Source organism: Hemitrygon akajei, chromosome 1 (genome assembly GCF_048418815.1).
Source record: "Hemitrygon akajei chromosome 1, sHemAka1.3, whole genome shotgun sequence".
In the NCBI taxonomy this organism is placed as follows: domain Eukaryota; kingdom Metazoa; phylum Chordata; class Chondrichthyes; order Myliobatiformes; family Dasyatidae; genus Hemitrygon; species Hemitrygon akajei.
In genome coordinates this window covers 80,132,958-80,156,730 of record NC_133124.1, presented here as the reverse complement: position 1 = coordinate 80,156,730, position 23,773 = coordinate 80,132,958, and positions in this window count along the sequence as shown.

The window sequence follows — 23,773 nt, the reverse complement described above, 5'->3', positions numbered from 1 at the left end:
ACTCAAAGTGCAGAAGAAACAATCAAGACAGTAATTGGTTTATTATTGCCAGAAGTATTGTGATACAATGAAAAGCCTTTGTTTTCATGCTGTTCAGAGCATTCCCTGCCTTGCAGTAGTAGAAAAGGAAAGAAGAAGGATGTAAAATATAATGCTGCAGTTCTATTGAAAGTGTAGTGCGTGGAGACTAATAAAGTACAAGGGCCATGATGTGGTAGACTGGGAGATCAAGAGTTTATCTTTATTGTTCAAGAGTCTAATAACAGCAGGATAGAAGTTGTCCTTAACTCTGGTGATGCATATGCTGAAGCTTTTGTTCCTTCTGCTTGAAGGGAGAGGGAAGAAAAGGGAATGACAATGGGGGCAGTCCTTGATTATGCTGGCTGCTTTACTGAGGCTGGGCAGGAAATGTAGACAAGAGCCAATGGAAAAGAGGCTGGTTTTTGTGATAGACTGAGCTCCATCTACAACTCTCTGAAATTTCATGTGGTCCTGCACAGAGCAATTGCCATGTCAAACAGGATGTTACATTGGTGTATCTGTAAAACATGGTGCACTGGAGACAGACTGAACTTCTTCAGCCTCCTGAGATAATAGATGCCTCAGATATGGAGAGATAGCTACCCAGAGTGCATTGTGTTTATTTTTATGCTTAAATTTAGCGTGGCAGGAATGTATTTACTGCTGAATGATAGCCGAAACAATTTAGCTGCATTGATAATCAGTGACAGATGTTCAGATGTTTATTAACATGCCAGCTGTTCTGTATGGCAGAATTCAGCAGAGTGAATTAATTCTTGTATCCTTGATCAGACTGCTAGGCAGCAGGGAGTGAGGGCTTTCTGTCATCAGCAAGTGGAACAGAAGTCCAGAACATTTTAGCAACTGGTCAAAGGTTTTTGTTGCGTGTTTAATATTTTTGTAATACTTGGGTAATCTTGCATGCATATTGATTGATTAAGCATTCTTGTTCATTTAAATAATTCATTTTTGGTTATATGTATAAACACATGAATTGCTTATGTCATCATGTTATCACTTAACATGCGCATACCTCATTTAAAGTAAACTTAAAGCTAGACACACATTTTGGACCTCTGTGTCTTCCTTTGAATTAGTTTAAATGTTTTCAAGCTACAATACATATCAGTTTAGCCAATTTTCTTGTCAAATTCCTAACTGGACATCTCATGTCAGTGTATGTGAGCTGTGTCAATTCCCTAACCAGTCAGGCGAGCTATCCCTCTGAAATGCCAATCATCATACAACATCGATCTCATCAATTAATGAGATTTTTAATTGAGTGAAAGTTAGTTGATTGAAAAATTGAATAATATCAGTGAGATTCAATGAAATCTCACTCCTGAAACATCACTCAATCAACCATAAATTACGTGAAATATCAACTCCTGCTTGAGAAGTGACTTTGATCCACTCCAGATTGCTTACTGGCAAATGCTATTTCATTGGCTCCTCACTCAACCCTGGGACATCAGGACAACAAAGATGCATACATCGGGATGCTATCAACTGCAACTCAGCACTCAATGCCATCATCCTTTCAAAACAAACCAATATGCCTCAAGACCTTGGTCTCAATGCCTCCTTGTGCAAAAGGATCCTCAATTTCCTCATTTGCAGACCCCAGTCAATTCGAATTGGCAACAACACCTCTTCCACAATGCCCATCAGGACAGGAGCACCACAGGCTGTGTGCCTAGCCCCTTGCTTTACTCGCTTTACATTTTCGACTGTGTAGCTAAGCACAGCTTTAATGCCATATTTTAATTTGCTGACAACACCACTGTTGTTGGCTGAATTAAAGATGGTGATGAATCAGCATATAGGAGGGAGATTGAAAATGTGGCTGAGTGGTGCCATAATAGCAACCTCTCACTCAATGATTATTGACTTCATGAGGGAAAAAAACAGAAGTCATTGAGCCAGTCCTCACTGGGGTATCAGAGGTGGAAGGGGACAGCAACTTTAAATTCCTCAGTGTTATCATCTCACAGCTCCTGTCCCGCACCCAGCATATAAGTGTAACTATAAAGGAAGCACAGCAGCACCTCTACTGTTCAGTTAGCAAACATCTAATATTTTAACAAACATCTATAAATGTGTGGTGGAGTGTATATTGACAGGTTGCATCACAGCCTGGTATGGAAACACCAATGCCCCTGAATAGAAAATCTTACAAGTAGTGGATACAGTCCAGTCTATCATGGATAAAGCCCACTCCCCCATTGAGCATATCTACACGGAGTACTGTACAGAAAAACCGCATCCATTATCAGGGATCCCCACCACCCAGGCCATGCTCTCTTCTCACTTCTGCCATCAGAAAGAAGGTATGAGAGCCTTAGGATTCACACACACAAAATGCTGGTGGACCTTTCATCAGTCCTGACCCTAAGATTCCTCAGTATATCAACATTATTAAAGGTCTTGTCTTTGATTTACATTTGATCTCCCCAAATGCAACACTACACATTTGTTCAATAATCTCCATCTGCCAATTCTGCACCCATATCTGCAACTGTTCTATATGCTGCTATAATCTACATTATCCACAACACCACCGATCTTCATGCAGCCTCCATCCCCGGCTCCAGCTCTGACCTCAGCCGCCTTCATGTCCAAGCACCTTTCTTATTGGCCCCTTAGCTCCCCTATCCCCACCACTACTATGCACCAACTCCAGATATCTGATCACCTCATTCCTCTGAGACTCCATCTTCCTCCTATTCTACTTTCCCTGAACCAATCCTCCTCTCTCCTCTGACTCCTCCACGACTGTCTTTGATCCCATCTCTAAGCCTTACCATGACTTCACCATCCCCACCAAACTGCCCCTCTCTGAGGTGGAACATTCTGTCCTCAGCAAAGCCATACCATTGTCTCCCTGCACCCACAGCTCAGAGTTCTGCACCTAGCACAAAGCTGGGCTCTTCTTTCATTGCCTCCATCTCTGAACCTAGTTCTTTGGTGAGAATTCTCCATCCCACACTATGATCCATTCTCCTCCTCTTCTTGGACACCCTACTCTGGTCTTCTGCCTGCTCTGGATCTTCTCATCTCTATTTGCTGGCAAGTCATCAACTGTCTTCTCTTCAGCACCCCTCTCTCTGAATGTACTGACCTCCACTCTCTGTCCACCAATCCCACCCTCACCATCAAACCCACAGAGAAAAGGGAAGCTGTTGTAGTCTGGCAGACTGAATCCAGGCAGCCAATATCAGGTACTCCTCTTACTAACCCCTTGAAAAGGACCTCACTCAGGACCATCGAGACATTGTCTTGCACCCCATCAGAAACCTCATCAATTCTGGATATCTCCCATCCACGACGATCAACCTCATAGTTCCCTTATCTTACCTACTCCTACCTCACTGAACTTGTCACTATGTTATCCCCTTGGCTCAGTCCCTTTTCATCTATATCTGTGACACTACACATGCTCTCGATCTCATCATCAGCTTTCAGTTCCTAGGCTCTGATTGTTCATTTTTATTATGGATGTCCAATTATTTAACACTTTTACCACTTTCAGGAAGTTCTTAAAGCTTTCCAATTCTATAGCGCCCCGCAAAAGTTTGGGCACCCCGCATGGTCAGTACTTAATAACATCCCCTTTGGCAAGTATCACAGCTTGTAAACATTTTCTGTAGCCAGCTAAGAGTCTTTCAATTCTTGTTTGGGGGATTTTCGCCCATTCTTCCATGCAAAAGGCTTCTAGTCCTGTGAGATTTTGGGGCCATCTTGCATGCACTGCTCTTTTGAGGTCTATCCACAGATTTTCGATGATGTTTAGGTCAGGGGACTGTGGGAGCCATGGCAAAACCTTCAGCTTGTGCCTCTAGAGGTAGTCCATTGTGGATTTTGAGGTATGTCATTATCCTGTTGTAGAAGCCATCCTCTTTTCATCTTCAGTATTTTTACAGATGGTGTGATGTTTGCTTTCAGAATTTGCTGGTATTTAATTGAATTCATTCGTCCCTCTACCAGTGAAATGTTCCCCATGTCAATGGCTGCAACACAAGCCCAAAGCATGATCGATCCATCCTCATACTTAACAGTTGGAGAGGTGTTCTTTTCATGAAATTCTGCACTCTTTTTTCTCCAAACATACCTTTGCTCATTGTGGCCAGAAAGTTCTATTTTAATTTCATCAGTCCACAGGACTTGTTTCCAAAATGCATCAGGCTTGTTTAGATGTTCCTTTGCAAACTTCTGATGCTAAGTTTTGTGCTGAGGACGCAGGAAAGGTTTTCTTCCGATGACTCTTCCATGAAGGCCATATTTGTGCAGGTGTCGCTGCACAGTAGAACAGTGCACCACCACTCCAGAGTCTGCTAAATCTTCCTGAAGGTGTTTTGCAGTCAAACAGGGGTTTTGATTTGCCTTTCTGGCAATCCTACAAGCAGTTTTCTCAGAAAGTTTTCTTGGTCTTTCAGACCTCAACTTGACCTCCACCGTTCCGGTTAACTGCCATTTCTTAATTACATTACGTACTGAGGAAACGGCTATCTGAAAACACTTTGCTATCTTCTTATAGCCTTCTCCAGCTTTGTGGGCATCATTTATTTTAATTTTCAAAGTGCTAGGCAGCTGCTTAGAGGAGCCCATGGTTGCTGACTGTTGGGACAAGGTTTGAGGAGTCAGGGTATTTATAAAGTTTTGAAATTTGCATCACCTGACCTTTCCTAATGATGACTGTGAACAAGCCATAGCCCTAACAAGCCAAATAAGTTCTGAAACCTTAGTAAAAGTTATCTGAGAGCTCAGATCTCTTGGGGTGCCCAAATTTTTGCATGGTGCTCCTTTCCTTTTTTTTCACTCTAAAATTGTACAAAACAAAAATAATACACTAATCTTCATTAAAATGTTGAGAAGAATGTTTCATCTTTAATTTTATGACTTCTAGAGATCAGTTCATCTTCTACTCACTTAACTATTCACAGTAACAGAAATTTTGACCAGGGGTGCCCAAACTTTTGCACGCCACTGTAGCATGCTCCACACTGATCTTACTATCCTCAACATACATTTCCTTGGTAATACTGACACAAAGTACTCATTTAAGATGCTGCTTACATCCTCTGCCTTCGAGCACACTGCCCTTCCTTTCAATTGAGAGAAACTATTTCCACTGGCGGAGGGTCAAAACCACAGGATGTAGATTGAAGGTGAACCACAATAGAACTAAAAATGACAAAAGGAGCTGTGTCCTTCCATAGTGAGAGATTGTGTCCTGGAATGTAGCATCAAGGAAGGCAAATTAATTTATGGCTTCGAAAGCCAGATGTATTGCATCAGAACTTGCAGGGCTTTGTGGACAGGACAGGGAGCAGACTAGCGTTATATGCGTCCAGTATGGTAGTGACTGTTCCGTGATTTTGTGTTAATAGAGCTACACATAATTATTATGTTATATTCACCATTGAAAGCAATTCTGCTCAGAAAATGCATTGAAAGAAGAAACTCTCTCTCCAGTATCATCAGAAAGATAAATGAAATGTAACCCTCTGCACACATTATCTAATACAAGGCAGTTTCATTGATTGCCCAGGTATGAATAACCTGCACAATCAGAAGAGAGCAGAAAGAAGTGATGCAAATGTATTCCAATTGAGTGTGGGTGAAAACAATCTTCTCAGTCAGCTGACTGCTCCAACCCATTTAAGAACTGTGCTTCCGAGAAGTGGTTCATTGGCTGATGCACTTCCTTTATGATCCATGCCCTTAGACTTCCTTGTAGTGCACTGTGTGTCTTGATACTCTCCATATCCCTCCTGAGTATTACCCAGGATGGGATCGTGTTGCATCACTTCCATTTAAGTAGCACAGCACAGGAAAACGCTGGTGCATCCAAAGGAAACTCATGAGGTTAATTGGCCTCTGAAAATTGTTCCTAGCACAGATGAGAGGTAGAGCAACAGGAGAGTTAATTGGAAAAGGTCACAGGGAAAATTATTAGCAGGAGTGTGGTAGAAATTTCACTTGAGAGCTGTTACAATGTGGTCATGTTCCTGAACTAGATCGAAGATTCAAGCTTGCTTATTGTGATTCTCCAGTACACAGGGTGTAAAGAAGAATGAAAATATTGTTACTCCAGATGCTACACAGCATTAATTGCTCACAATAGGCATTAGGAACCCAATAAAAAAACTTTAAAAAAACACAATAAATATATACAGGACAGGAGTGAGGCAGATTAGCTGTTTGAGTAGTGTTGCAGTAACACCCTGGCACCCAGTATCAGTAAGACCAAGGCATTGGTTGTGGTCTTCATGAAAAGAAGCTGAGTGAACACACACCAGTTTTCAGCAATGATCAGCAGTGGAAAAGGTGAGTAGTTTCATGTTCCTGGGTGTCAACATCTCTGAAAATCTATCCTGGGGCTAACATATTGATGCAATTACAAAGATGGCATGGCAGCAGCTATAGTTCATTTGGAATTTGAGGAGACTTGGTATGTCGCCAAAGACTCTCAAAAATTGCTACCAGGGAGAGCATTCTAACTGGTTACATCACTGCCTGGTATGCAGGAGTCACTGCACAGGATCAGAAAAAACTAACCGCAGGAAATTGTAATCTCATCAGCTTCATCATGTTTACCAGCCTTCCCAGCATCAAGGATACCTTCAAAAGGCGATGTCTCAAGAAGGCGACATCCATCATTAATGACCCCCATACCCTAGGACATGCCCTCTTCTCATTACTGCCATCAAGGAAGAGGTATAGGAGCCAGATGACGTACTCAACATTTCAGGAACAGCATCTTCCCATTTGCCATCAGATTTCTGATTGGACAATGAACCCATGAGCACTACTTCACTGTTTTTATTCTCTTTTTTTGCACTACTTAATTAACTTAATTTTTATATATACTGTGTATTTCTTACTGTAATTTATAGTATTTTTATTATTATATATTACAATATACTGCTGCTGAGAACAATGAATTCCACAACATATGCCAGTAAATTTAAACCTGATTTTGATTTTGAAATACAACAGCAATCCTATAAAACACAATGTATAAGTAACTGTTATATACTGTGCATAGACTGAATGTATGTACATAAATTGATACTAGGTGGCATCACATCTAGCTTCAGAATAAGTAGGTTAACTCTAAACTCCATTAAGATTAGACGACTGGAAATGTAGCCAAAGAAGGATGTATCCCAACCTCATGCCTGAAAGTAGTAGCAATGATGGAAAAGAGCAAGTTAGAGTTTAATTTCACCCAACCAGAAATATATATTTAATGTCATTAAAATGTGATCCTTTTTAATACATTTAACGGAAGCCGCAAATGGTTTTATTAATGAAACAACTGTTGAACACTCATTTGAATTTCATACCAATAAGATAAAATGAGATTCTAAGCTGATCCATTATTTGTGTGTCATCACTTATAAAGTTCAGTGCCAATGTGCTATGCATCTTCAATTATCATTCACGGGTCGTGAGCTTTTGCTCACAGGCCTTGCATATATCAGCCATTCCTAATTGCCTTTGAGAAGGAGGTGGCGGGGAGCCTCCTTCTTCAACCACTGCAGCTACTTCTAGGATTTGACCTCGAAGGACGAGCAATGTATTTCCAACTCAGACTGGTTTATCACTTGAAGTGGAGCCCACAGATCATGATGCTCACATTGACTACTGCCATTGTCCTTGATGGTAGAAACTGCAGGTTTGAGAGTTTGCTGTCAGCATTGACTGGACAAATGACATTAGTATGTTTTCTAAATATTACGTAAGTGCAGCTATGCTGGTGAAGATAATCAGCACTCCCTATATTAAGATCTTCAAATTGGTTGAAATGTTGGACTGTAAACAGGTCCTTTGTTGGGTGAAATCTATTGAAAAAGAGGGTTACCTTAAAATTAAATTTAAGGAGTGACTGGATAGGTAGGGGTTGTTTTCCCAGAAACACAAGAGGCTGTGAATGATGGTGTAGAGATATATAAAATCATGAGGGACATAGATAAGGTGTATAGTCACAGTCTTCTCCACAGGGTAGTCTTAAACTAGATATCATTGGCTTACCGTGAGAATGGAAAGATTTAAATGAGACCTGAGGGTCACGATTTTCAGAGTGGTGAGAATATGGAATGAACTGCCCAGTGAAAGTGGTAGAAATGTGTACAACTGCAACATATAAAAAACATTTACACAGGTTCATCAATATAAAGTTTAGAGAAAATGGGTCAAATATAGAGAGATGGGGCTTGCTTAGACAGACATCCTGATAAGCATGTGCGAGTTAAGCTAATGGTGCTGTTCTTGTCTGCATTGTATCAGTCTGCAACTCACGTGTGCAGAGATGATGTCATTATGTATTGCACACCTTGGATAATAGCTATCAGGCAATGGAAAGGACCCAAAGTGCTACTGAGATTGAAGGGTCAATCAAAATTACCAAGGCTATGGTTCACATTGAATATACTGCAATTGTACAGCTGACCTTATCCCACAATCCTGCTATGAACACCACATTACACATACTATGGCCTCATTATAAACAAAAGAGATTCTGCAGATGCCAGAGATCTTGAGTCAGCCTCCACCCACCCAAACCTCCCACACCTCCATCCACACATTCAGTCACAGGTACTTCCTTCCATCCCACTCTTCTATATCTCCACTCCTCCCTCCCACACCTCTATCCACCCAAACATCCCACCTCAAGCCGCTCCCTCCCAAACACTTCCACCTGACTTCCACCATTGGTCCCAGTGAATGATCCATGACACTGAGCTGTGTATCCAGAAGCACTTCATCCAGATCCTCTACATCACTGAGTTGCTCACTCACTACCAACCTCGATTGAAAAGATGAGTAACTCTTTTTTTAAATTTTAATTCCAATAATGTTCAATTAACGTATATATACTTAGGTCTGTTTTTCAAAAAAATGTATTATTTTGTTTTCTTTACCTGAAACTAATTTTCCTTTTGCTTATTTATTCTATTGCAACTGTTTTCAAAGGTCTCTAATCATCAGAAATGTTCAGAAATAGCTTGTAATGTTGTTGACCACACAAGCTATTGAAATAACATTGTGGCACGAGGATAATGCCTGAGGACCAGTTAGTGCCAACAAAGGATCACCATAGCAACCCGGCCTTGAGGACAATTGAAGCTGGAGAGGCAGAAAAATTAGAATGGTCATTGGAGAGTAATTTTGTAATTGTTATTATCATTAGTGTTTACTTAAAACAACTTAATGGTCTTTAAATGCCTTGAATTGCCAGTTTAGGCAGGAGGTGAGAGATGCCTTAGGATTGCATCTGCTCGCAGGTCATCAGTGTATCCTAGAGCAGGGAATTTTGGATCTGTCTCCTGAGGCCTGGTCACCAATTACGGACCTCACCCCTTATGGATGGCTACAGCAGTGCAGACTTCGGGTTGGGCAGTGAGAAGTTACAGCAGTCATTAGTTGACCATGTCACCTCAGAAGAGTGCTCTTACAGGTCTGAAGTTTGGTCTCTCCTCCAATGGCACCACCTAGACTTCCCACTGCCTTCAAAAAAGCAGTCAACGTAAACAAAGACCACTTCCACCACGGTCATTTTCTCTTCTCCCTTCTCCCATCCGGAAGAAGATAACAAAAGTTTTAGAACACATTCTATTCAGTTTGAGGACAGCTTCTATCCCACTGTGATAAAATTCTTGTATGGACCTCTTGTACTTAAAAGATGATCTCTTGATCTCTGAATCTTATGATGCCTGTACTTAATTTTTACTTTCAATTGTAACACCACATTCTGATTTTTATTTCCAACATTATGGTCCAATGTATGGAAAGATCTATCTGGATGGTGTACTAACAAATCTTCTCACTGTATTTCAGTACATGTGATGATAATAAACCAATTCCACTTCAAAAATTACCCACACCCCCAACCTGGCCTTATGTCAAAGTTTGTCAAGGAGTTTCAGGGTTACACCAGCTGTGACCTCACTGCACCACCAGACAACTCCAGATTTAGAAGGCCAACTCATTCAACCTCGACATCTGGCCCAGATGTGTATTGATGGGTGACAATCATGGGCAGTAAGTTCAAATACTGGCAAGGTCCAGCTGGATTTGGCCCATCTACAGTATCCATAAGACAATCTGTCCATATTCATTATGACATAAGTACTTGTCATTTGGCCCATCAACTCAATGCTGGTTCACAGACCAATTTTGACCTCCATAACAATTTTCCTGTAACCTAAAGTGAGACATTCTTATCAACTTCCCCTCAGATGCTCCTGCCCAGCCACCTACAATGTTAATTTACAGCACAGTACTGTGCAAAAGTCTTCAGCACCCTAGGTTTTTTAATATAAATTTTGTTTTAGCTTTTTTTGTCTTCTGTATTAGTGTGTCAGTAGAAAAGAGTAAATTTTAGATTTCCACTCTTTTTCCAAAATATGAAATGTTACAGAGGGATGTTTTATTTTGTTAAAGAAAGTAACATATTCAAACAAAAACTTGTTTACTTTGTAGGTATATAGCCCACTGCATGATTAAACAAGATAACTAATGATCAATAACATAATGAGTTGAATGGACTGAAACAGAAATGGATGTGGAAGGAATCAAACTGGGCAAAGGACAAACAAACTACTGTAGATTCCGGATTTTAAGCCGCTACTTTTTTCCCACATTTTGAACAGCTTTGAACTTTGCGGCCTTTAAAACGGAGCGGCTAATGCATGATTTTTTTCATGCCGCCTCGTAAACATTTTGCCTCATAACAGTAGACCAATAAAATTGATGAGTAGTTCACAGAGGTCCAATGAAATTGTACGATAAATCAAGCGCACTTTCACAATTAAATTATTGTAAATCAGTCATTTGTACTCACCCTCATCAACATGGAAAACACTCGAAGAAAAGCATTGTGCTGTCTTTATGGCAGTTATTTAGTTTATAATATTTTCGCTTAGTAATTCATTTTCTAGTTAAAGTTAGAAGAGTTTTAACTATATTTGTTTTCTGTACTACATCGCGGGATGCTATGACGTCACACCCGGTTTCGCCGCGTCTTGTGGGAAAAATGCCAGTTTGCGATAAAACGGGACGGAGGGAGGGAGCGCATTACGCGAGCAGCTTTGGATCTGAGCGAACGCTGCTTTTAAGTTAAAGGCGATCAATAACTTTTCCTGGTAGGCTGCAGTATATATATTTTTTACCAGTCGTTAGGAGATATTGGAATGTTGTTCAGTAAAGAAGTATACGCAACGTATATTTAAAAGTAGCCGCGTTACGGGCACGATTCGAAAAAAAGCATTTGCAATATGTATTTGTTTTTGTTACCATATGGATTTAATTAAAAGTTAAAAAATCCTCACGTGTAATATCTTTCTGTGTAAATATCTCATATTACAACGTGGGACACCTGCGGCCGAAAATCCGGTGCGGCCTGTACAATTAAAAAATTGATTTTATTTCTAAAATTAGAGCCAGCGGCTTTTAATCAGGTGCGCTCTGTAGTCCGGAATCTACGGTAACAGGTGAGGGTGTGGCAGATGTGTCAGTTTAACCTTCAAATCATCAATTCTTACACTATGGCAAGTGTGAGCATAGCCACAAGACACAAGGTGGTCATCCTCCACCAGCAAGGCCTCTCCAAAGCAGAAATTTTGCAGCAGACAGGAGCTTCAAGATGTGCTGACCAAGCTCTTCTGATGAAGTACAAAGAAACGGACAATACTAAGGACCAGAAATGCAGTGAATGGCCATGAAAGCTGAGTGCAGCAGATGAGAGTTACGTCAAACTGACGCCCCTTCTAAATCGGAAGTAGTCCAGCACTGCTATTGACACTGAACTCAATGGAACCCATGTATACCCCTCTAAAAAGAAGTCTTGTCAGAAATGGTCTTCATGGAAGAGTTGCTGCCAAAAATCCATTGCTCCAAAGTGGAAACAAAACCAAGAGACTCACCTAAATACAAAAACATAAGGACTTGGGTTCTGAACAATGGATGCAAGTGTTTTGGACTGATAAGACAAAATTTTAAATTTTTGGTTCAAACAAGAGGCAGTTTGTCTATAGAAGAGCTGGAGAGTGCTACATGGATGAATGTATGCAGCCACCAATGTAGTATGGGAGTTTCCTTGCAGGTTTGGGACTGTATGCCTGCAAATGTGGTTGATGATCTGGTTAGATTCAATGGAATCCTCAATGCTGAGAAGTACATGCAGATTCTCATTCATCACACAATACCTTCAAGGTGGCATATGATTGATCCCAACTTCATTCTGCAGCAGGACAATGACCCAAACACATGGCCAAGGTCATAAAGGACCACCTTCAGCATAAAGAAGAACAAGGAGGTCTGCAGAAGATGATATAGCCTCCTCAGAGCTCTGATCTCAACATCATTGAGTCTGTCTGAGATTACCTGGAGGGACAGAAGCAAGTGAGACAGCCAAAGTCTGCAGAAAAACTGTGGCAAGTTCTCCAAGATGCTTGGAACAACCTACCAGCCGATCTTCTTATAAAACTGCACAACAGTGTATTCAACAATTGATTTAGTTTTTTTACTGTTTACTGATCTTTATAGTAATTTTTTGATATTTAGAAACTTTTCATTTCATTATTTTTGAAAGTACCTTCACTTCACAGATTTGTTTTTTAAACATGCCTGAATCCTTTTGCGCAGTACTGTGCAATGGATAATTAACCTAGCAGAACAGTTTGATAGGTAAAAGGATTAAGGGCTGAAGGGAGAGGTGGAAGAAATGGGTTGAGAGGGAAAAATAATTAGCCATGATTAAACAGTGGAACAGACTCAATAGGCCATTCCCCCACACCTTCGCCATTCCCCATTCCCGTTTCCCTCTCTCACCTTATCTCCTTACCTGCCCATCACCTCCCTCTGGTGCTCCTCCTCCTTCCCTTTCAACCATGGTCTTCTACCCTCTCCTATCTGATTCCCCCTTCTCCAGCCCTTTATCTCTTTCACTAATCAACTTCCCAGCCCTTAACTTCATCCCTCCCCCTCTTCCAGTGTCACCCATCACCTGTCACCTTGTACTTGTTCATCCCCTCCTCCCCACCACCACCTTCTTACTCTGACTTCTCATCTTTTTTTCCAGTCCCGATGAAGGGTCTCGGCCTGAAATGTTGACAATGTATGCTTTTCCATAGATGCTGCTTAGCCTGCTTGACATCCCCCAGCATTTTGTGTGTGGTGCTTTAGATTTCCAGTACCTGCAGATTTCCTCGTGTTTGTAATTCTGCTCCTATATCTTCTGGTTTTATCTTTAGGATGCAGGATGAATCTAGAGTATTTGTAGAAAGCCCTTTGGACATTTAACATGCATGGTACACTCAAAAACGAATAGTTTTCATAAAACATGGCAACCTTTCCTACAACATGTCGATGTAAACCTGTCTGCTATACTAATAAGGGCTTTTGTATAGTATGTGGTGATGATGTCTAGACTTTGATTGAAGTGTTTTGATAGCTGATATCTGTGAGGGGAAGAAATGTAAATGTACCTGGAAATTGAAAGTTTCGTTATGCTGAGCAACAGAAAAATAATAATAAAGAAAAGGAAGCCTAGACAGTCACAGGGAGAATATACAAACTCCATAGAGTCACACCTGGAGGTCAGGAATAAAGGCGGAATATCGGAGGTGCAAGGCACTGCACCGCCAGATGTTTGGCTGTTGACTGCTTGAAATCAGAGATTAGGTCAAAGTAGTGAATGCTTATTTTATAGCAGGCTTCTGCAGAGTGAGGGAGTATGAATTTGAACAACATAACTCGGTGCACCCTGATCTAGCTTTCACGGCGTTGAATAATCACTCTGTGCTCCATGCTTAATCCATTCATTAACCAGCCTCACTATATTACAGCAAAGGATTAGACTCACATCACCAACTGATCATTCTCAACAAAACATGGTCTAAAAATATACTTTAGTGCTGAGGACAATGTGAAGCATTTTACAGACAGAAATTGATGCATATGACATCCTAATTTTAAGAATTATGTTGTCTTTTGTGCTCGTTATATTAATTCCTGGTGATGCTTCAGTTCTTGATGCTGAATATTCCTCCTGAATTTGATTGGGTTCTGACTGATGTGCAGCTATCCCAGTAGATCCAAGCAATCTGCTCTCTGCCAGGGTCTGAGAGGCAAGGTATGAGTGAGTGTAGAAAGGTAAATCAATTCTGTGCCGTTTACTCAAGCTGCACAATTTAATTTCTGGACGCCTGGCCCCATTGATCCGGATATTCTCCCCTTAGTTTAAAGTCATTTCAGCTCTCCAGCAACAACACACTGTGTGTATCAAATCCTGCTTGTCCTGAACAGCATCTGGAAATATCACAGGCTTGAGGGGGTTTGAAAGAGGAAACCGAAGGATGAAGGGATTTAGGAGGGAATTCTAGAACTGAGTGGCATAATGGTGCAGCAAATCAGAGACAAGAGATTCTGCAAATTCTAGAAATCTTGAGAGATGCACACAAAATGCTGGAAAAACTCAGCAGGTCGAGTGGCATCTATGGAGGGGAATAAACAGCCAACATTTTGGGCTGAGGCCCTTCATCAGGACTAGAAGGAGAGGGGACAGAAGAAGGTGAGGGAAGTGGAGGGGAGGGGGTGGTACAAGCTGCCAGGTGATATGTGAGATGAGGTGGAATAGGGTGAGTGGGGGAGAGTGAATGATTTGAGAAGCTGGGAGGTGAACAGTAGAAGAGGTAAAGGGCTAAAGAAAAAGAAATCTAACAAGGGAAGACAGTAGGCCTTGGAATAAAGGGAAGGAGGTGGGGAACCTGAGGGAGCTGATGGGCATGTCATAAGGGTGGGAGAGGAGAAGAGAATGGGTCAGTAGGTAACCAGACTGGAGGAAAACAAAACTCAGACTGGAGTTTAAACCTACTTGGTTCAGAGATCATGGCGTTGATAACTAAGCCACGGCTGCTAGCTCTGGCAATTCCTCCTGGAGCAGCGATTAATGGCTTCACCAACCTTTCCCTGAGCTACTACTCCAATCAGAACAATGCTTTCTTCCAATGTCTCCTAGTACCAGACTAGCCATCCTCAATGTCAACTCCTGTCAGAGCCACTAATTTACGCTTCACGTCTGGAATTCCTTTCTTTTGTCTGACATTGGAACTGGGTCTGAGTGTGCTGGTTGGAAATGAGGGTTATTGAACTGCTGACTGTCACTGCCACTTGAGGGCACAGTTGATTGGGAGCTGACTTATGAGACGGCATGTGTGTCTGCTGATCTGTCCTGCTTTTTACAAATAGAAGAGATAGAACAAACACAGTACAGGAGATGATTATGCCCATTGGCCTATAATGTCTGTGCTGAACACAATGCTAAATTAAACTAATTTTCTTTTACCTGCACATGATCTTTAACCCTTCGTGCCCTGTAATTCATGTGTCCATCTAACAGCCTTTTAAAGACTACTGTCATATCAGCTTCCACAAATCTCCCTGGTAGCCTGCTCCAAGCACCCACCACTTCCTTTGTTTAAAAAAAACAGCAGCAACATTCCCCATTTCACTTTCAATGTATGCCCTCTGGTATTTGACATTTCTATTCAAGGAGAATTAGTTTGACGGTCTACCCTACCTATGCTTCTCAAATTGTATAAAGTTCTATCAGGATCCCCTCAGTCTCCTCCGCTCCAGAGAAAAGGTAATTAAATGCTGACTCAGACTGCAAAGCCCACATGTCTTGAGTGAATATACAACACTGAAAATAGAATCAGCTTGATAGATGGATTTGTTAAAGGAAACTAATTAAGCCACCTTGAAGCTATTTCTTAGGAATGAAACTTTCAATAATCAGCAGTCCTATTCTGCTACGATTCTTGATAGGTCACCCCACCCCATGTTTAGCTCCAAAAGACTGAAGCTATTGTAAGGGATCTAAGCATTTAGGAAAATAAATACACACACTAAAAGCTTCAGGGAGCAGCAACTGCTTGAAGCTTGGTTGCAGAGGTTCCAAATCCATTTCACCTCTGGTTCAAAGTCACACACAGTAAACCTGCTGCACTGAATGTTTAATCTGCAGAACTACACAAATGATAGGACACTTCGGGGCTATTCACTCTTGCAGAGATGTGTGTGTGTGTGGCTGATATACATAGAGAAGGACAGGGAGTGAGTAAGCAGTGAGAGTGAGTATGCGTGTGTCAGAGTGTGTGTGCATGTGTGAGTGTGTTTGTGTGCGTGTGTCAGAGTGTGTGTGTGTGAGAGAGAAAGTCAGAGAAAGAAATAAAGCAGGAAAGCCACAGGGAAACAGAGCAAGCAAACAAGATCAGATGTGTACATACTTCTTTGCTTTCTTGGGATCGGCAAAGTGAGTTAGGTTGGGGTAGGAAGGGTACAGATGGGGAAGTGAAAGGTGGAGGCAACAAAAGGCTGCAGATGGTGGAATCAAATAAGACAGAGCAATGGACAAATGGGAGCAGAGAGGAGGCTGTGGGGATAGGGAAGAAAGATGGACAAGTGCATGAGTTGAGGGCAGGTGGAGCAGGTGTGGGAACAGGGTGATGAGGGCTGGAGGTTGGACACAACCATCACTTTCCCTTCTCTCATCTCTATATATGGATGATTTCCCCTCGACTCCTTCAATCTAGATGAAGGATCTCAACCAAAATGTTGACTCTCCATTTCCTTCCACAAATCCTCTAAATTCCTCCAGCAGCTTGCTTTTGTTCTGGACTCCAACATCTAGAGTGCTTTGTGCATCTCAAATCTCAACTTCATTAATCAATCCCCTACCATGACAATCCATTAACCCCCACCTACACCTCTGGGGATATCTTATCAAAGACTATCTACCAATACAAATATACTACTTCCACCAGTTCACCTTTATTCACTCTATTTGTTGAAGCTAATTTATGAAACAGAATTTTCCTTTCATTGTGACATGTTCTTTCTTGCTCATGTCATCCATTTCAAAGGTTCGAAGTCAATTTATTATCGAAGAATGTATGCTGTCTGCAACCCTGATATTTGTCTTCCCACAGACAGTCACAAAACAAAGAAAACCATGGAACCTGTTCAAAGAAAAACATCAAACCCCTAATGTGCAGAGAACAAATTGTACAATCTGCACAAAAATGTGCAAAAACACAGAATGTAAAACATCAAACAAACCTGGCATCAAACAAATCCAGAAATTTCAGCTCAGTTCAGTTCGATCCAGCACTGTGTTGTTCTTAGACTGCAGGCTGCAACACCAGTCTGCCCTGATCAAAACCACACAAAATAGAGAAAAGAGGAGCAGCCACAAACCAGAAACACATTGCAACGTGAACCACAGTCCAATCCACAAACTGCGTCATTTAAGCCTTGTCCAAGACCCAAGTCTCCAACACCTTGTTCCAGCAGCATTGAGCGAGAGGGAAAGAGTGATCAAACACACAAAGGCACTTTATTCCAGGAGCAATGAGTGTGGGGGGGGGGGCAGAGAGAGAAAGAGAGAGAGGGGGGGAGAGTGGGAGAGAGAGAGAAAGAGAGAGAGAGGGGGAGAGAGAAAGAGAGAGAGACAGAGACAGAGGGGGGGAGAGAGGAGAGAGAGAGAGAGAGAGAGAGCCTTCAGCCTTCCTCAACAACTTAATCGGTAAGATCAGTGAGAAATAGAGTCAATCATGGACTTGCTCCCCATCTCCATGCTTCTTGGCTTCAAGGCTACACATTTCACTCAAAAACCTCACCAATCTCCCTTGGAGACAGCAAAGTGCCAGACCACTCAATCGGCCCAAAACACACAGTCAAAATGTAGATTGCAGGCTCCAGTGGTAGCAGAATCACATTTGAAAGATGAAGAAGGATAAGAACTGAAAGAAGCAGTTTTGTGTCTGAAGGATGTCTCCCTTGGTTACATTCTTTACTGGCGCCATCTTCTCCAGTGAATCATTTCCAACCTCTTGCTAAAGAAATTGCTCCTCATCTCGGCTTTAAAGAGATACCCTTCTATTCCGAGGCTGTTCCCTTTAGCATCAGACTCTCCCACTATTGGAAACATCTTCTCCATACCTGGTTCCATCTGGTATGTATCGATTTATTCTTGTCACAGTGAAAAGTTTCTGTTGGCACACCATTCAGACAATCATTCCACACATATCTACATTGAAGTAGTTAAAGTAAAGAAAAACAGAATGTAGAATATAGTGTTACAGTTGCCCTGGTAAGGCTTCATCTTTCCTTTTACTCGTTCCCATTATCACTTTCCTTATTTATCAAATTCCACCAATGGTAGCTCTTTTTTTTTCCTTTTGTGACTGTATGTTTTTCTGAAATCTTAACCCATGTGTTATGTGCAGTGTGCTGTTGGTAACGTGTCTTGTACTTTGGCCTTGGAGGAACACTGTTCTACTTGTCTATATCCATGTACGGTTGAATGATAATTGAACTTGAACTTGAACTCTTGGCTCCACATTCACCCTTCCTTCTCCACATCTGGATGCATCTGTCCTCATTTTTCCTTGTCTGCGTGCACCTATCCTTAATCTGCCTCTGTATCCACACTCCCCCAGATATTTGGTTCCATCTCTCTGTTATCACTCACCCCTCCTTGGTCTACCCATCACCTACTGAGCTCTGTCTCACCCCTATCCATCCACTCAGTCTTGATACAGGGTCTCATGAAACATTAGCAGTTTTTCTCCCTCCACAGCCACTCCTCAAGCCACTGAGTACTTCCAGCAGTCAGGCTTTTCTTTTGGTTGCTAACGAATCAAAGCATGGATGTGGTGAGTTGAGAGAAGGTGGAAGGAGATTTCTGTAGGGCACTGTGGACAAGGTTGATAGGTCTCTTTCTGTTCTCTATGTTATTGCTTGACACTTAGGTTTGAACAGAGGCTGTTCTTGAAAGCAATTAATTGTGTGTCAATACTGTTGAGATGTTTCTCAGATGGAGAATAAGGAGCAATTAAATTGTAGTCTCTTCCTTTTTTCATATAGCACTTGATTTAAGTTCAACCATGCATTCAGTAGAGAAAGATAACAGCACAGCCTGGCTAAATTGCAGTTATAGTAAATGATTCTTACACTATTAACGGTCACTCATCACATACCGACTCAAAGTCAATGCAGATGTAATATTAAGCCACATGATATAGACTGACCCTCATTATCTGCTGCACTTTAATGACAACTTGTCAACTTTTCATTCAATATGCTGGAGGATTTTGACATTTAATTGCTACTGACTTCTATTTTAAAATAAGGATTGGTGGTGAGGAGTGGAATCTAATTGGTAATTAATTGATTATTGCCATGTGTAACTGAAATACTTTATTTTGCAAGCCATCCATACAGATCATTCTGTGGATACTGTAAGTACCCTGAGGTAGTAATGAGAGAAAAACAATAACAAAATGCAGAATGTAATGCTACAATTGCAGAGAAAGTGCAATGCAAAAGTGCAAAGCCCACTTCATTGTAAATTTTGAGATTAATTTAGAGTTCAAGATGTCTGTTCGAGAGATTGATAACAGCAGGATAGAACCTGTCTTACACCTGTGGTACATGTTACCAAATTTATGTGTCTTCTGCCCAATGAGAGGGGGAAGAAGAGAGAAAGAATGGGGAAAGAGGGGCACATTATTATGTCAGCTGCTGTCCTGAGGCAGTGGGAATTGTAGACAGAGTCCATGGAGGGGACAATCTGAGCTACGTTCACAACCCTCTGCTGCTACGTGGTCATGGGCAGATCAATTGCCATACCAGATGTGTTGCATCTGGATTGGGCACTTCCACTGGTGCATCAATCAAAATGTGTGATGGCCAAGAAAGCATTTCATTCAGCACTGCTCTTGATTCAAACATTGTAGGACATTTCCAGTGGTATTGTCAAGTGTAGAAGAATCAGGCATGGTAGAACTGAGAAACGTCATACATAGTATCCTGCTATAAATGTAATGGGGCTGTTTACACTGAGTATTAGCTCAGAAGCAGGCCATCTGATTGCGGTAACATAATAGTTAATATTACTGAACTGGGTCCTGTTACAAGCGTAAGAATGTCAAAACTCAAACAGGAATTGGTCATTTTGCCTTTTATACTCTACTCCATCAATTAATAATGATCTTTTGACTCAACACCACTTCTCTGCACTAGCTTGATATCCATAGATTCCCTTAAATATCTAGTATCGGTTTATTATTGAGATGTAGTGAAAAGCTTCTGTTTTCAATTCCATCAAGACAGATCATTTCATACATAATTACACTGAGGTAGTTAAAAAATATGGTGTACAGTTACAGAGAAAGTACAGATGCAGATAGTCAAGTAAAGTGCAGGAGCCACAACATCATAGATCAAGAGTTTGATAGTTCATCTTGTTTGAGTGTCTGATAAGTGAGATAGAAGCTGAATTGAACCTGGTGATGTATGCTCTTAGGCTTTTGTATCTCTGACAAAGGGAAAGGGCAGAAAAGAGAATGATCTGTATGGGAGCCTTTGCTGATTATGCTGGCTGCTTTCCTGAGGCAGCAGGAAGTATAGGTGAAGTCATTGAGGGAGAATGGTTTAAACACCAATCAATCAATTGTATGTCTTAAACCTGCTCATGCACTGAACCCCCACATCCTACTTGGGAAGAGAATGCCAAGGCACAAGAGATTCTGCAGGTGCTGGAACTCTTAAGCACAAATTGCTGGAGGAACTCAACTAGTCAGGCAGTATCTATCAAGGGGAATAAACAATCAACTTTCAGGCCAATACCCTTCATCAGAGCTCAGCTAGTCTTCAACTAGACTTCACCTAGTCCTGATGAAGGGTCTCATCCCGAAACGTTGACTTTTTTTACCCCTCTATAAATGCTAGTGTGTGGGCTGAATTTTCTGAATCTCATCATTTGCTAACAGTCATTCTGGAAATCTGTCTGATAAATATTTACTGTTCTTGCTCCATTGCAAGTCTGTCCATAGGCAGGTGATTAGATCAAGCCTGTGCAAAATGTTCAAATTTGGTTTTATCAGACTTCAATACTCCTGTAATCATTGTTTTGTAATAAAGGCCAACATACCATTTACCTTCCTAAATCGTTGCTGCATCTACATGCTAGTTTTCAGTCATTTACATGCAAGGATAACCTGGTCCCCAAGAACACCAACAATAACATCATGAGCTTTAACTTTGTTTCATAATCTCTAGTCTGGCATCTTATCAATGACTTTCTAAAGGTAACTATTTCATCTGAATTCCTCTTATCTGTTAAGTTTGACAATGCCTCACAAAACTCCGCAAAGCTGTCAAACATGATTTCCCCCTCATGATTCCATGTTGATTCTGACCAATTCTGTAATTATTTTCTTCCTCCACAATCAGTTCCAGTAGTTTCCCTACCACAATCGTAAGACCACATGACCATCAGACATAGGAAAATAATTAGGCTATATTAGGCCCATCAAATCTGATCACCATTCGATCTTGGCTGATTTATTATCCCTTTCAACCCCATTCTCCTGCCTTCTCCCCATAGCCTTTCACACTTTTACTAATCAATCTCTGCTTCAAATTTACCAAATAACTTTATGTCCTTAGCCATCGGTTGTAATGAATACCACAGTTTCACGAGCTTCTGGCCAAAGAACTTCCTCCTCATCTCCATTTTAAAGTAAAGCCCTTCTATTTTGGGGCTGTGCCCTCTGGTCCTAGATTCTCCACTATGGGAAACATCCTCTCCACATCCACTCTGTTTAGGCCTTTCAATATTCAGTAGGTTTCAATGAAATCCCCTCTCATTCTTGTAAACTCACTTGTGTATCAAATGCTCTTTATATGTTAAACCTTTCATTCCCAGGATCATTATTGCAAGTCTCCTCTGGACCCTCTCCAATGTCCCCATGCCAAGAAACCATACCTTAGATATGGGGCCCAAAACAGCTCATTATACTCCACAGGAAGCTAGATGATGTAGTTAATTTTAGAAGGTCATTCAGACGAATGCTTTAAAAAATAACAGAGCAATAAATGAACATTGACTTCTCTAACTTCCGTTAATGCCCCTCCTCCCCTTCTTACCCCATCCCTGACATATTTAGTTGTTTGCCTGTTCTCCATCTCCCTCTGGTGCTCCCCCCCCCCCTTTCTTTCTCCTGAGGCCTCCCGTCCCATGATCCTTTCCCTTCTCCAGCTCTGTATCACTTTCGCCAATCACCTTTCCAACTCTTAGCTTCATCCCATCCCCTCCGGTCTTCTCCTATCATTTCGCATTTCCCCCTCCCCCCACTACTTTCAAATCTCTTATTATCTTTCCTTTCGGTTAGTCCTGACGAAGGGTCTCAGCCCGAAACGTCGACAGCGCTTCTCCCTATAGATGCTGCCTGGCCTGCTGTGTTCCACCAGCATTTTGTGTGTGTTGTTTGAATTTCCAGCACCTGCAGATTTCCTCGTGTTTGCTCTTTAAGAGCAATAAATCCTTGCTTTTATATTATCAACATAGAGTCATAGAAAAGTCCTCTTGAAATGAATGCTAATATTGCATTTGCCTTATCACTGACTCAATCTGAAAGTTAACCTTTAGGGAATAACCTACGCAAGGACTCCCAAGTCGGTTTGCACCTCCGATTTCTGAATTTGCTCCCCATTTAGAAAATAGTCTGCACCTTCATTCCTTCTACTGAAATGCATAGCCATGCAATTTCCTACACAGTATTCCATCTGTCACTTCTTTTCCCATTCTTCTAATATGTCCAAGTCCTTCTGCAGACTTTCTGCTTCTTCAACACTATCTGCCCCTCCATCAATCTTTGAATTATCCGCAAACTTTGCCCAAAAAAAGCCATAAATTCCATCATCCAGTTGATTAACATATAAATTGAAAAGTAGCGGATCCAACACTATCTCTTGCAGAACTCCAGCAGCCAACCAGAAAAGGCTCCCTTTATTCACACTCTTTGCCTTCTGCTAGTCAGCTAATCTGTCCATGCTAGTGTCTTTCCCATGACACCATGGGCTCTTATCTTGTTTAACAGTCTCATGAGTGGCACCTTGTCAAATGTGACTAGGTTACCTATAATTATCTGTAGATTAACTGCATAGTTTCTTATTTTATCTCTCCATCCTTTCTTAACTAGTGGTTTTACATTTATAACCTACTGATCTCTCCAAATCATTTTAGAATCATTGGAATTTTTGAAAGATGACAAATAGTGCATCCACTTCCTCCTGAACCAGTGTGGATAACTTCAATCAGCACTATTCTGAAGTGATTTTACAACCTACAGACTCACTTTCCACTTTACAAGTCATGTTCAAGTATTACATTTTATTTGCACAGCTTTAATGTTTTTGCACATTGATTGATTGTCAGTCTTTGTCTGTTTATATATAGTTTTCCCACAAATTCTATTGTTTTCTTGCTTTCCTGTAAATTCCTACAAATAAATGAATCCCAAGGTAATATAGAAACATATACAGTACATACTTTGATAATAAATTTACCTAGATCATTGAACTTTGAACCTATATAGCCACCCCTTTCCAAACCTTGGGATGGAGATCATCAGAACATGGGGATTCATCAGTTATCAGTTCCATTAAATTTTCCAACTCTGATGTTTTATAAATTAAAATGATTTTCTTTCAGTGTGTCCATAGGATGTTCACAACAATGATCCCAGCAATGAATGAAAAGCTTAATATAAGAGGAACATTTGATGTCTCTGGGCTTGTAATTGATGGAGTTCAGAACAACAGTGGGGGAAGGAAATCTCATTAAAAACTATCAGATGCTGAATAGCCTGGATATAGTTTCCATTGGTAGGAC